Genomic DNA, 12,292 nt, shown 5'->3' with positions numbered 1-12,292 from the left:
TAGAAGTGCTTGAATGCAACTCTTCAAATTTTTTCATAAAAATGGTATAAATATTTTAGATAAGAAATTTAAAATCCAAATATTAACTTGTCAAGTAATTTGGACCTTGGCCTTATGCTTTATTAAAAGATGCAAGTAAGAGAAGACCAATGTCTCCCCCATTTTGTTTGTTTACTGAATTTTAAAAAAATCTGCTTTTTCAACACTTACACCAGTCCCCAGTGAAAATAAAGTCTCATGCACTTGTTTCAGCTTAATATGGACACAGTCAACATCATGCTATAAGTCAGATGTTATTGCTTCTGCCAGGCTATTCTGAAAAATACGTCTTTTGGTAGTAAATATGAGGACTCATGAGAAAAATATGAGGACACCTATAACTTTTCATGCAGTCTGTATAATAAAATGCCTGTTCCTTAGTTATTGAACATTTTATACAAAGAGAACATTTCATTTCAGAATCTTAACAAGGATAACATAAACAGCCCTTGATTACACAGGAATGATATCTACAGAATATTAGATGGTGACTAGAAAGGTGTGTGTGTGTGTTTATGTGTCTTTTTTTTTTTTTTTTTCAAAAGTAAGGTGGTAACATTGGCAACCATGAGCCAGGGCCCAAGTTTGCTGCATTAGACTGTTTTGTATTCACAAAAGCTTCACTCCTGTCCAATAGCTATGCAGAATTTGGATGCTTAAGAAGTTGATTGTTGAAAAGAAAACTTACTATTTGAGGCTACTAATTCACAAGGAGTGACCTTGGCCTCTTTGTAGTCTTTGAAAATAAAAATACATTTTAGACGTGAAAAAAGCCACTTCCATGAACACCCGTGAACATTAGCAATGCCTGTTAAATGCGTTATACTGTCAATGTCACCTTCAAGGGTGAGCTTCATAAAAGTTGTCAATATCTCACTTTTTGGATCAAGATTCCCATCCTACACAGCATCATTTTCTTCTGTTTCTCTCAATGTCTTTTCTTATGTTAGCTCTTTTCAAACCATTAAGGTCCTTTAATGTACTGTTGAAAGCATCAATTTCCAAAGCCACAAAGTCAAAGAAAACAAAAACATGCCTGACTGTGCTTCCCTTGAAAAGAGCATCAGTATAAATTTTCAGGTTCATAAACTCAGTGAGCTGATCTCATTTCATCTTTCTTAGTTTGAGCAGTTTTTATGTGGATGGATTTTTTGACAACGTGTGTCATGACTTACTCTTTGACAGTTTCAGTAGACTCTACAGGCACTGTTCACCTGAAATGTACTCTTTTCTGCATTCCCTTTGCCTATTAGAACTTTAAATAGCCCTTTTTCATTCTCCACAGAATTGTTTCTACATTTGCTCTTCAGTATCCTCATTGTAGTACATTGGGACCTTTTGAATTTAATAAAAATTACCAATATGGAGATTTACCTTTGGAAATGACATTTTATTTCCTGGGGTTATTTTTTGTAACTTTCTATTTTGATACAATTTCAAACTTACATAAAAGTTGCAAGAATAGTATAAGAAAATTTCATATATCCTTTACTTAGATCCAACAATTGTTTTCATTTTGCATAATTTACTTTGCCACTCTCTCATGCTCTCAATCTATCTATTTTTTTCTGAGGCAATGGAGAGTATATTGGAGATATTGTGCCTATTTGCCCTGAAAGAATTACATGTTTCTTACGAAGAAAGACTTTCTTGCACATAACCACATTATGATTCTCCAAATCAGAAATTTGAGCTTTGGTACAATAACATCATTGAATTCACAGTCCATATTCAAATAATCATCAACTGCCCCATAAATGACTTTTGTAGCTATGTTTTTCCAAAGAAAAAACCAAACCAGCATCATATATTGTGCATACTTATCATATTGCTTTAATTTCCTTTAATCTGTAACAATTTCTTCAACCTTTATTTCTATTGACCTTGCATTTGTGAGGAGTATGTGCCAGTTACACTGTAGAATGTCCCTCAGTTTGGGTTTATTTGGTGTTTCCTCATAATGATATTTAGGGGATGCATTTTTGAGCAGGAGTACTGCAGAATGGTATGTATTTCATAGCACATCACATTATAAAACGGATTCTGATTTGTTCCAAGAAGAATTTTTTTTAATGGCACTTTGCTGCCTTCGACATTTGAAAAATAAATAAATATCCCCTCTAGCCAAAAAATGAAATACAATCAAATGCAATCTAGTCCTAAGCCTCCTGAGAATCTGAGAATTGATATACACATATATACACATGTATATATCTGTGTGTATATATATGGACACACACATACATGTTGTATACACACACACACACACACACACCTTATAACTAAGGGGAATATATTTTTTCCAACTTCAGAGAGATTTTTAATTTTATATTTTTATGCCTGTATACTATTTTATCTTCTTCAATAAATACTCATTGACTAGCTGCTCTATACTGACTTTTTTTTGTGTCTGGCACCAAATACCTTGAAATTAAATATTTGCTGCCCCATGGCTTCATTTCCTATCCTAAACAATCTTAATTCCATACACTATGACACCATTAAAATGTCTTTGTTAAGGGTGCAAATTCTCTTGAATTTCCAGTTCAAATGAACATGTGCCAATCCTAATTCTGTTCAACAGATTACAACATTTCATTCCCACTGTCCACCCCATCCTATAACATGCCTAGATCTCTGCACCTCATTCTCGCCTGAGACACTGTCTTCTATTTCTAATGAGTCCTATTCATTTTCTTCATTTGATTATTAGCCTTCAGTATCTCCCTGAATAATCCCTTTACCTTTTCTTAAATTAGTATCTTCAGTTCTAACTTTTCCTTGGAACTCCCAACCTTTATTTACAGGTGCTTTCTTTAAATTTCCACTTTGACATCTTGCTTTTACCTCAACATCATCCCTACTCCTCAGCTCTAATCCTGTTTCACTTCCGACATTCCCCATTCTGGTTGGTGACATTCCCTTGCTTCAAGTTATAACATTACCAAGATCCTCATAGGGGACTGGCTATGGCCTCTACTGTAATAGCATGGCAGTCATCTTCTCTTTCTGCTGAATCCCACCACCCTCAACACTCATAAGTACTTCTAAGAGTGCTCATCAATTAATGCCCTACATGGAAATCTTTCAGAATCTATTTCCAAGGGAATTACCCTCTAATCTGGTGGACTTGAAAGAGACAAAATTTAATGATTTAGCAGAAATTTCTATCTAGAACAGTGCTATAAGGAAAGGGACAGTGTTAGCCTCTTAGGTATTAATTGCTGACAGGATGTTGTGTTGTATCCCCACCCAAAAGTACTAAAAAAAGTAAAGCCCTGTGTATACCAACCTGCTCCACCTCCTGAATTCAAAGAGGAGTTCTGGAACTCTGAGGCTATCTCATTATTTCTTCACTTGCTTATATATCTGTGAGGGCTCTACTGCACTAGGCACTTAGATAATATGACATGTTAAGATTTTGAAACTTTTAGAAATAATAGTATCTCCTCATCTATTTTTGAAATACTGCAATGGTTTATAATATTTACATTTAAATGCTACAATATTGTGTTTTGTTATAAGCAGATTTATAAACCTAAGAATAAACATAACAAGTAACTTCAATAAATTAAGAAAGTGGATTAATAACACAATTTTCAGAAGTAGTTATAAAGGGGAACAGAATCATCATTATATCTATTTGGAGTGCTCAATGACACTGTACACAAATACATATATTATACCTAGGCATGATGACTGGTTAGAAAGTTAGCTACTTACTACCACATGATCCAGCAATCACACTCCCAGGCATATACCCAACAAAACCATATTTTGAAAGGATACATGCATCCCAATGTTCACTGCAGCGATAATTACAATAGCTAATAGCTGGAAGCAACCTAAATGTCTTACCAACAAAGGATCAGATAAAGAAGATGTGGTACAGGTATATAATGGAATATTACTCAGCCATGAAAAGAATGAAATGCCATTTGTAGCAACAAGGATATACTTAGAGATTATCATACTAAGTGAAGTAAGTCAGACAGAGAAAGACAAATATCATGAGATCACTAATATGTGGAATCTCATTAAAAAATTGTGTAAAAGTACTTATTCACAGAACAGAAACAGACTCAAAGATCTCAAAGCCAAATTTATGGTTACCAAGGGGGAAATGTTAGAGGGAGGGATGAATTGGGAAGTTGGGATTGGCATATGCACACTACTATATACAAATTCAGTTAGTAACAAGGACCTACTATATAGCTCAGGGAAATCTATTCAATATTCTACGATGGCATATATAGGGAAAAAATATGCAAAGAATGGATATACATGTATATGTATAAATGATTCACTTTGCTGTATACCTGAAATTAACACAACATTGTAAACCACATATATTCCAAAAAATTCATTGAAAAAAAAAGAAAATTAGCCACTTAATTTGAATATTTTAAAATATCAGAATATTGATACTATTATACTTTATGTTCCTTGCCTCTACTGAATCAAGTTTCTTATTTTCACTGAGGCTGAATGAAGTCTATACCCAATCTGTATATTAGGTTTGGTCCTTAACATCCCCATGTTTGTGATAAATAGCGTTATGCTTTCCTCTTTTATAAAATTTCTAGTTCATATTAACAACTGTTTTAACACAGCAAATATACATTGAATACTGTATATAAGTCAGACATGTAGGAAGCACAAACCATGTGTCTAGAAGCCAAAGTCAAGCATTCTGCCCCTTTAGTTGCCACAAAACCATCTTTCTGAAAATACATGATTATGGACTCAATGTTTGTTTTCCCTCAAATTCGTATGTTGAAACTCTATCTCCCACTGTGATGGTACCTGGACAATGGAGTCTCTGGGTGATAATTACAGTCAGATGAGGTCCTAAGGGTAGGGTCCTCATAAAGGGATAAGTGCTATTAAACCTCTCCCACCCCTTAATGTGTGCATTGAGGAAAAACCATGTGAGGACACAGGGAGAAGGAAGTCTTTTGCAAGGCAGGAAGAGAGTTCTTAAACTTCTCAGCCTTAAGAACTGTGAGAAATAAAGTTATTTTGGTTAAACCCAGTCTAGAATGTTTTGTAGGGCAGCTTGAGCTAAAACATACAGAGTTTAAGAGAACGCCAAATGAATTTAAAATACAAACATCTTCAACAAAGATTGAGTAGGTTATTTGCTATGAGAACATTTTTGTGGTGGTATGCTAGTCAACAAACATGCCATGAGCTCTGACTTTTGAACAAGCTGCCAATTCTTGATATGTCTTGGAATCATATTTCTGCTTTATTTTTCCTTTGCCTGAGAGGTGTATCATTTATGGTTTTATAATTTTTGAGTGGGAAAATAGCTCATGCATATTTTTCTTAGATACCACTTTCCATATTTTTTTAGTCTTAGTACATATTTGAGACTTCTATTACATGTATATTTACTAAAAAGTTTTTCTCTTTAGACAAACTCTGGAGCTGTGCCACTATCATAAAGTTAGACTTTTAAAGAGCTCTGCATTTGCTATTAAAAGTCAATGTCAGCTTTCTAAGCATAGAACAATTTCTCAACACCACAGATAAAAAATGAAACATATGAAACATCCAGAAACATCTGCCAGTCTCCAGTGAATACTCTGCAATCAATCTGTGCTATCATAAAATAAGAATAGAGGTCTTTGCTTTGAATTACTAGCACACAGTACCTCATTAACTAACCCAGCCAATCAATTAGAGTCACTGAAAGGGGTATAATAGGACTTTGGGGGAATATAACCATTTTTCCTCATTAAGTACTAACAAGCCAGTTCTCATACTTTTCTGATATCATTATGTTCCCTGCACTTCCTCCCTGCCCATTAACTGTAATCCTAATAATCACCTATCTGCTTAGAGCAGCCTTGTCTTTTTAATTTACCTGCTCTATCATTTTGAACATATTTCCCTGATAGTTGCAGATTTTCTTCCTTTAGCAAAATTGTCAGTCCAAAATAATCTTACCTTTCATTTATGAACCTGCTTGAGTCTTTTAAGCAGTCCACTAATAAAATGCGTGGTTGAAAATTTGAGTGACTGTAAAATGAACTATATGGAAATTGGCAAAGTGATGCTGTGCATTCATCATGTCAGGATGTGTCCCACATTCACACTCATCTTGGTGTGAGGTGGCTAACTAACTAATTGGACAGGAAATCTCCTGTGAATTGGCAGAGGGCATTCTGTTTATATTAGTAGTTATAATGATGCCGGTGCTATTACTTGAGAACTTTCTCTCAGCTTTAACAATGGGATGTAAAACTGCTCTTTCAGAGATTACCAGCACAGCTGAGAAAGGAATACACATCAATTTAATGACTCATTATTAAGATTTTTTTTCTAGAATTTGTGGTATTTTTAAAATCATTTACTTGGTAGAACCAAATTATTTGGATTTGAGTATGACTAAATCATGTAGTATTTATTGCATGTGAGCTCCCATCTTTTTTCTTTAGATTAACTTTCCCCACTAACTTTCTGTGGCTCTAACAAGCCTGACTCTCTCAATTTAAGGATTTGTGGTCATATTTTGGAAGTAGTTTGGAATATGGTAGGTTATCTTCAGAGTTATGATTTCTTACATAGAGGATAAAGGTTCCTATGTGTGAATTCCTCAGAATCATTAAAAACTTGCCCAGCCTGTTTGATGAAAAGAAAATTGAACTTAGAGCTGAATCATTTTGGCTTGTTCTTCTTTTAACATTTTTCTAATGTTTATACAAAATTTGCTCTTTGCATATTATCACTCCCATGTGGAAAATTACCCAAAAATGCATTAGGAAAATGAAAGCTCAGTTGAACTCTCATGGCATGTTACTTTTAGTACCCTTTGTTGGATGGGCATTTGAAAAGATGACTCATTTTTTTTCTCTTACTGTTTTTGGAAGACATTCAAATATCTGTAAAGCTTACAGAAGGATGATCTGGAGTCTGGCAAACAGGAAAGTTGTCGCTTGATCAGAATTATTTCAACAGTTGCTATCACTTCTTGGATTTACTTTGGCAACAGATAGCTTCACCACACAAACCCAATAAATTATGGCCATTAATGCTGAATAACACATGGTAAGTGAGAAATAATAATATTCCCATGAGTTACTTGCATGAATGTAAGTAGCTGGTATGCTATCAACTGGCAAAACTTATTAGTTACATGTTTGCGAAGCAAAGTATACTTATCATACTTGAGGCAGAGAAAATATAGATCTCATTAAAAAGATAAAACATTTGACCAAAGAGATTCAAAATATTTAGCAGAAACAATCATTTTATAAAGAACAGAATTCTTTAAATAATGGTTGAATAGTGAAGTAAATACAATATGTGTAAGTCAAAGTTCTATTTATTTATAAATTCAAGTCATGAAAATGACAAAGTTGTTTAATATAACAAAGCTTCACCTACAACTGGAGTGTCACACGTAAATATGACTGGAGAGAATCATGAAATACAAATAAAAGTGGTATATTATAGATTAAAAAAATAAAAAAATAGGAAAAGTCCTTAATCACTATTTTAATTTTATTATATTTTGATACTAAATTGCATTATATATAAAAATTAGAAGAGAAATGAAATAAATTACTCAATCAAGCACTGTAAAATAGGCATTATTATTTCAATGTATATCTTTTCAACTTTTTTCTATTCATATATATTCTAAGTGAATTACTACAGCAGTAGTATATAAGCATTTTATACACTTTTTCACTTAATATATTCCTTGGGTCTATATAAAATTCATATGTGTATATATATTATTGCCGCATGTTATTTCATTATGTGGATTTGTCGATATTTATGTAACTATTTGTCTATTGTTGTTCATTTAACTTTCCTAATCTTTACATTTTAATGCTGTGATAGACTTCTTTGTGCATTTGGCATTTTCTATATTTTATTTTTGTTTACATATTCCCTGGAGGGAAATTGCTAGATAAAAATTTCCAAATACTCTGTAACCTTAGGAAAGTACAACTTTAGCTGATTATAAAAGAGCTATGAAATAAAAAGTTTGCCATTTTATGATAACTTTTTTAGCTGATGTGAAGGAGACCAATAGCTGTTTTTCCCTTCATTCTCCTGGAGGCCCTGATTTCTACCTGGCACAGGGCCTCTCAGAAGAAAAACTACATTTCTCAGGCACTCTTTCAATTAGAGTAGCCAGGCAATTCAGCTTTACTTAAGAAGAAATAAGAAGAATGCAAATATGCTGTGTGGAAGTTTCTGGAAAATAATTTACAGATGCCCTTTGCCTCTTCCTCTTCATTCCTTTCTCCAAGCTTTCTGGAATTTGATGACTGGTGATCAGCATCTTAAGTCATGAGGACACAGGCTGAGCCCTTAGAGCGAGGGCCTGAAATGACCCGGGGTCCCTGTGCAGTACCACATTTCCAGGGCTGACTTTGCTGCCTCTAGATTTCATATAAGGGAGAAATCAACTTCTCTTTTATTCATGCCTCTGTAACTTTGACTCTCTGCTACCTGTATCTCAATCGAATTCCATCTGATAAAAACAAAAGCGTTTTCTTGTCATTTTTAGAAAGTTGTTTTCGGCTAGATTCCTGGCATGTTCAAAAGAATCCCTTCAATCCACACTATAAAGAGAATTTTAAAACCCACAATCAATTTCTGTAAAAGAAGACTGTGCCAGATGATATTGAAATTAATAATCATGAAACAATAGCACTTGTGTTTTTGTTTCATTTGTGGACAAAGACTTAGATACAGGTGCAAAAATAAATCCTCTTTTGCAACCCAGAACACATGGTTCAGTATGAGTTTTGATACAGGTAAGGAACATGATAGCTAAAGCAGATTTAAGTGGTCCCAGGGAGGAGGGGTGCAGGGGGTATTGGTAAACATAAAGGCTGCTTCCAGGGCTACAGAATTGAAAATATTAAAGCTTAAGATAGAAGAGAAATTATCAACATTGTTGAGTTAGCACTATAGTTTTGATGTTGCTGGTGTTGACATGAAACAAAGTTGGCTTCTCGTTTTTAGGCTTTTATCTTGAACACATGTCTGGACTATGGGTGTGTCTTGTGCTTCAGGTATTGGCATATCCCAAGGATCTGTGCTGTTGTAGGGTGTGATAGTTTAGGGTGTCTAAAATTCACAACCAGGCAGATACATCTCTTCTGACCCTAAACATGACCCTACCTAAAATGAACTTGTTGAGTAAATTGGATCCCAAAGGTTATAGGGCTGCACTCATGGCATGTGGAGATTCTTGGGCAAGAGGTCGAACTGGAGCCACAGCTGCTGGCTGGCACCATAGCCACAGCAATACATGATCCAGGCCACGTCTTCGACCTACACCATAGCTCGCAGCAACGCCAGATCCTTGACCCACTAATGGAGGCCAGGGATCAAACCCGCAGCCTCATGGTTCCTAGTTGGATTCATTTCTGCTGGACCACGATGGGAACTCCATATTAAGCTTTATTTTAAGGCAGGTGGGGGAATTTTGAAGTGTGTCCAATATTTCATTGACACTAAAGCCCAACTAAACAACTGTGGGCTCCCTTGAAGATAATGACTGAAACATTGTAAGGACCCAAAACATTGAAGAAAGCAGTGGAAAGAGAATCCTTAAAAGTTTATTGACTTAAATAATTTTGTCTGTGTTACACATAATAAAAAAAAAAAACAACAACCTTTAAACAAACAAAACAAAACAACACCAAAAAAAATCATGAAACAGAGATGTGATTGTAGGATTTAATTCCATCCTCATGAAAACTTGCTCTAGTTATATCAATGTTTGTCATTGTAGATGATCAAATGCATATATACATGACTGATTATTTTTTCTATTTTTAGCCAGTAATTTAAATCTCATAAGACCGCAAAACTTGAAGCAATGCTAACAAGCCATTTGGAAGTAAAGTTTATTATCCCCAGAGGAAAAGACCAGTTTTGTTGATTTGAAAACATTAACTCAGTAGTCAGCTGACTTACAATAAAGTCCTGTTAGATATTGTTTGAAATTCAAGATTTAATTATGTTAATATTAGATCTTCTCAGGAAAGCCCAAGTCTTCTATACCATAGCACTTTTATTTTCTTAAAACTCAGACTGAGGGTCTGATTTAGCTGTAAATGTTTGGTCATTACTTCCTGTGTACTGGACATCATTGCTTTCCCCTTGAATTTTCATGGCCATGTGCATGTGTTATCTTACTATGTAGTTATTAGATTATTTGATAGTAGTCCTCTTCTTTCTTTCCCTTTCTTTACCTGGTAATCTATTTCCTTTCTCACTTAAGAGATGGTAACCTTGTGAATGCAGGGAGGCCCACTTGGCCTTCCCCATGGATAAATATTTGGTTAATTGAATTAAGTTTCTGAAAGTTATTTGTCTATGGATGAAAGCATGAGCTGTGTGTGGTTTTAATTTTAATTCTTTCCTCCTATTCAGCATTCATGCCAGCTGTTGACTTAAAATCATAGAGTGGAAAGCATCATTGTAGTTTTGTTTACTTTCACACACTTCTTTTTGACTCTGATCCGTGAGGTGAAAAGTAATTTACATTTGATGTGTAGTCCCCTTATCTTAGCCAGAATGACAGCTGCCTGAGAGATAACTTGTTAAATGTAAACTGTGTTGTTACCCCTTGCTTGCACAATATGCCTTGTCGTAACACAAGCAGATGTAAATACAGGCCTGTAATTACTTTCTGTTATGCTTCTCTGCATTTATGGTCCTGAATGTATACAGATGTTTCAACAAACAAATTACTGCATAGTTATTGTACCTCCAATTTGGTGATGGAAAAATGTGTTTTAGAGATTCAGAGTTTAAGAGGATGCTTCTACCAATAAGAAGAGGTCTTCAAAATTTTCGAAGGCAGAGTATCCCATCATTAGTTCATGTAAGGTCAAATGAACTTTGGTCATGAAATGTCTAACCAACCATGAGAATTGAGTTCAATAATGATTCTACGTCTAATAGAGACATTAACTTACTTTTGTAAATTATTTGAGACATAGGTCAGAAAATCATTTTATAAGTTCAGAAACCTGAAATGTTATTTTGAAAGCAAAGTGAAATGTGATGCATATTTAAATCAGGAAACATTTTATTAGCAATGTATTATTCTCCTTGAGGCCTTGAAAGTGAATGTGGTATGTCTGGTACAGTATCAAATAAATACATTGTACTTAAGCAAAAGTTGGATTGAGTGACTTTTCTTTAGAGATTTAAGATATGTTAGGAGGTATTTCTTATTATTTGTAAAGTTCAGATTCCTGTTATGCCCAAATGTAGTATTTAGGAAGTACCTGGGCCAAGAGTACCACAAGTGGAGCACTACTGCTTAAAATATGCAAAAATTTATTTATTTTTTTGTCTTTTTTTAGGGTCATACCCATGGCATATGGAAGTTCCCAGGCTAGGGGTGGAATTGGAGCAGCAGCTGATGGCCTACACCATGGCCATAGCAATGCTAGACTAGACTGCCTCTGTGACATACACCACAGCAGGCAATGACAATCCTTACCCCTCTGAGTGAGGCCAGGGATGGAATTCTACATCCTCATGGAGTTTGTTACCTTTGAGCCATAATGGGAATTCCAAAAAATTTAAACATCCTCTCCATCCAGTTTATTTCTGAGTGTATACTAGAGTTAACACCCTCATGTCACTGACCATAAAATTATACTAGAAGTTAAATGTTTTAGTGACAAAAGATATGTGATTAACAGGAAATAACTCTTCAGGAACTTAAGTCTTTCAGGTATTTCTAATGCATGACCTTACTTAGGATGGAAAACATTTTATAGTATGATAACCCAGTATGTCCTATCATTCATTAAGTTAATCTCTTGTAGGAAATTTTAGAGAAATTCATTTGAAATTGTTTTTCTTTTAATAATATATGTTTATATTTCCTATATCCTAGTAATTAGAAGAGTTGTGGAGGGAAAAGTTTTTAGCACTTGAGAGTAAAAACACTGACCATAGCAGATGACTAGATAACAGATATAACACAAATTTTAAGAAAGAAAATTGAGAGGAGGTTTCCCTTTCTCTTTCATAAAGCATACATAGCATTGCATCTTTTTTAAAGGAGTGACCTTAGGCTTCAAAATGTTATCAAATCTGAGTTTGAGGGGCAACCAATTATACTAAAAATATGAGAGCCAAAAGAAAGGCTTATTCCTGTGTTCAACTACATTTTAGCTTATGGTGAGTAATCCTTTAGAATCCCACTCGCATTAAAAAAAAATTATTTTGCTTTTCTATCCTGATTTATCAG

The 12,292-nt window shown here is 34.5% G+C and overlaps 1 non-coding gene across 1 annotated transcript; it reads left to right on the top strand.

Annotated features, from left to right (window-relative positions):
* Positions 1-8,714: 8,714 nt before the first annotated feature.
* On the top strand, positions 8,715-8,834 carry LOC125123807 (small nucleolar RNA SNORA40). The gene has a single exon (XR_007134183.1). It is a non-coding gene; the product is annotated as a small nucleolar RNA SNORA40 (small nucleolar RNA).
* The last annotated feature ends 3,458 nt before the right edge of the window (positions 8,835-12,292 follow it).

The sequence above is a fragment of the Phacochoerus africanus genome, chromosome 3 (assembly GCF_016906955.1).
Source record: "Phacochoerus africanus isolate WHEZ1 chromosome 3, ROS_Pafr_v1, whole genome shotgun sequence".
Classification (NCBI taxonomy): Eukaryota; Metazoa; Chordata; class Mammalia; order Artiodactyla; family Suidae; genus Phacochoerus; species Phacochoerus africanus.
The sequence above is the reverse complement of the archived record's forward strand: the minus strand, read 5'-3'. Positions and strand labels throughout refer to the sequence as shown.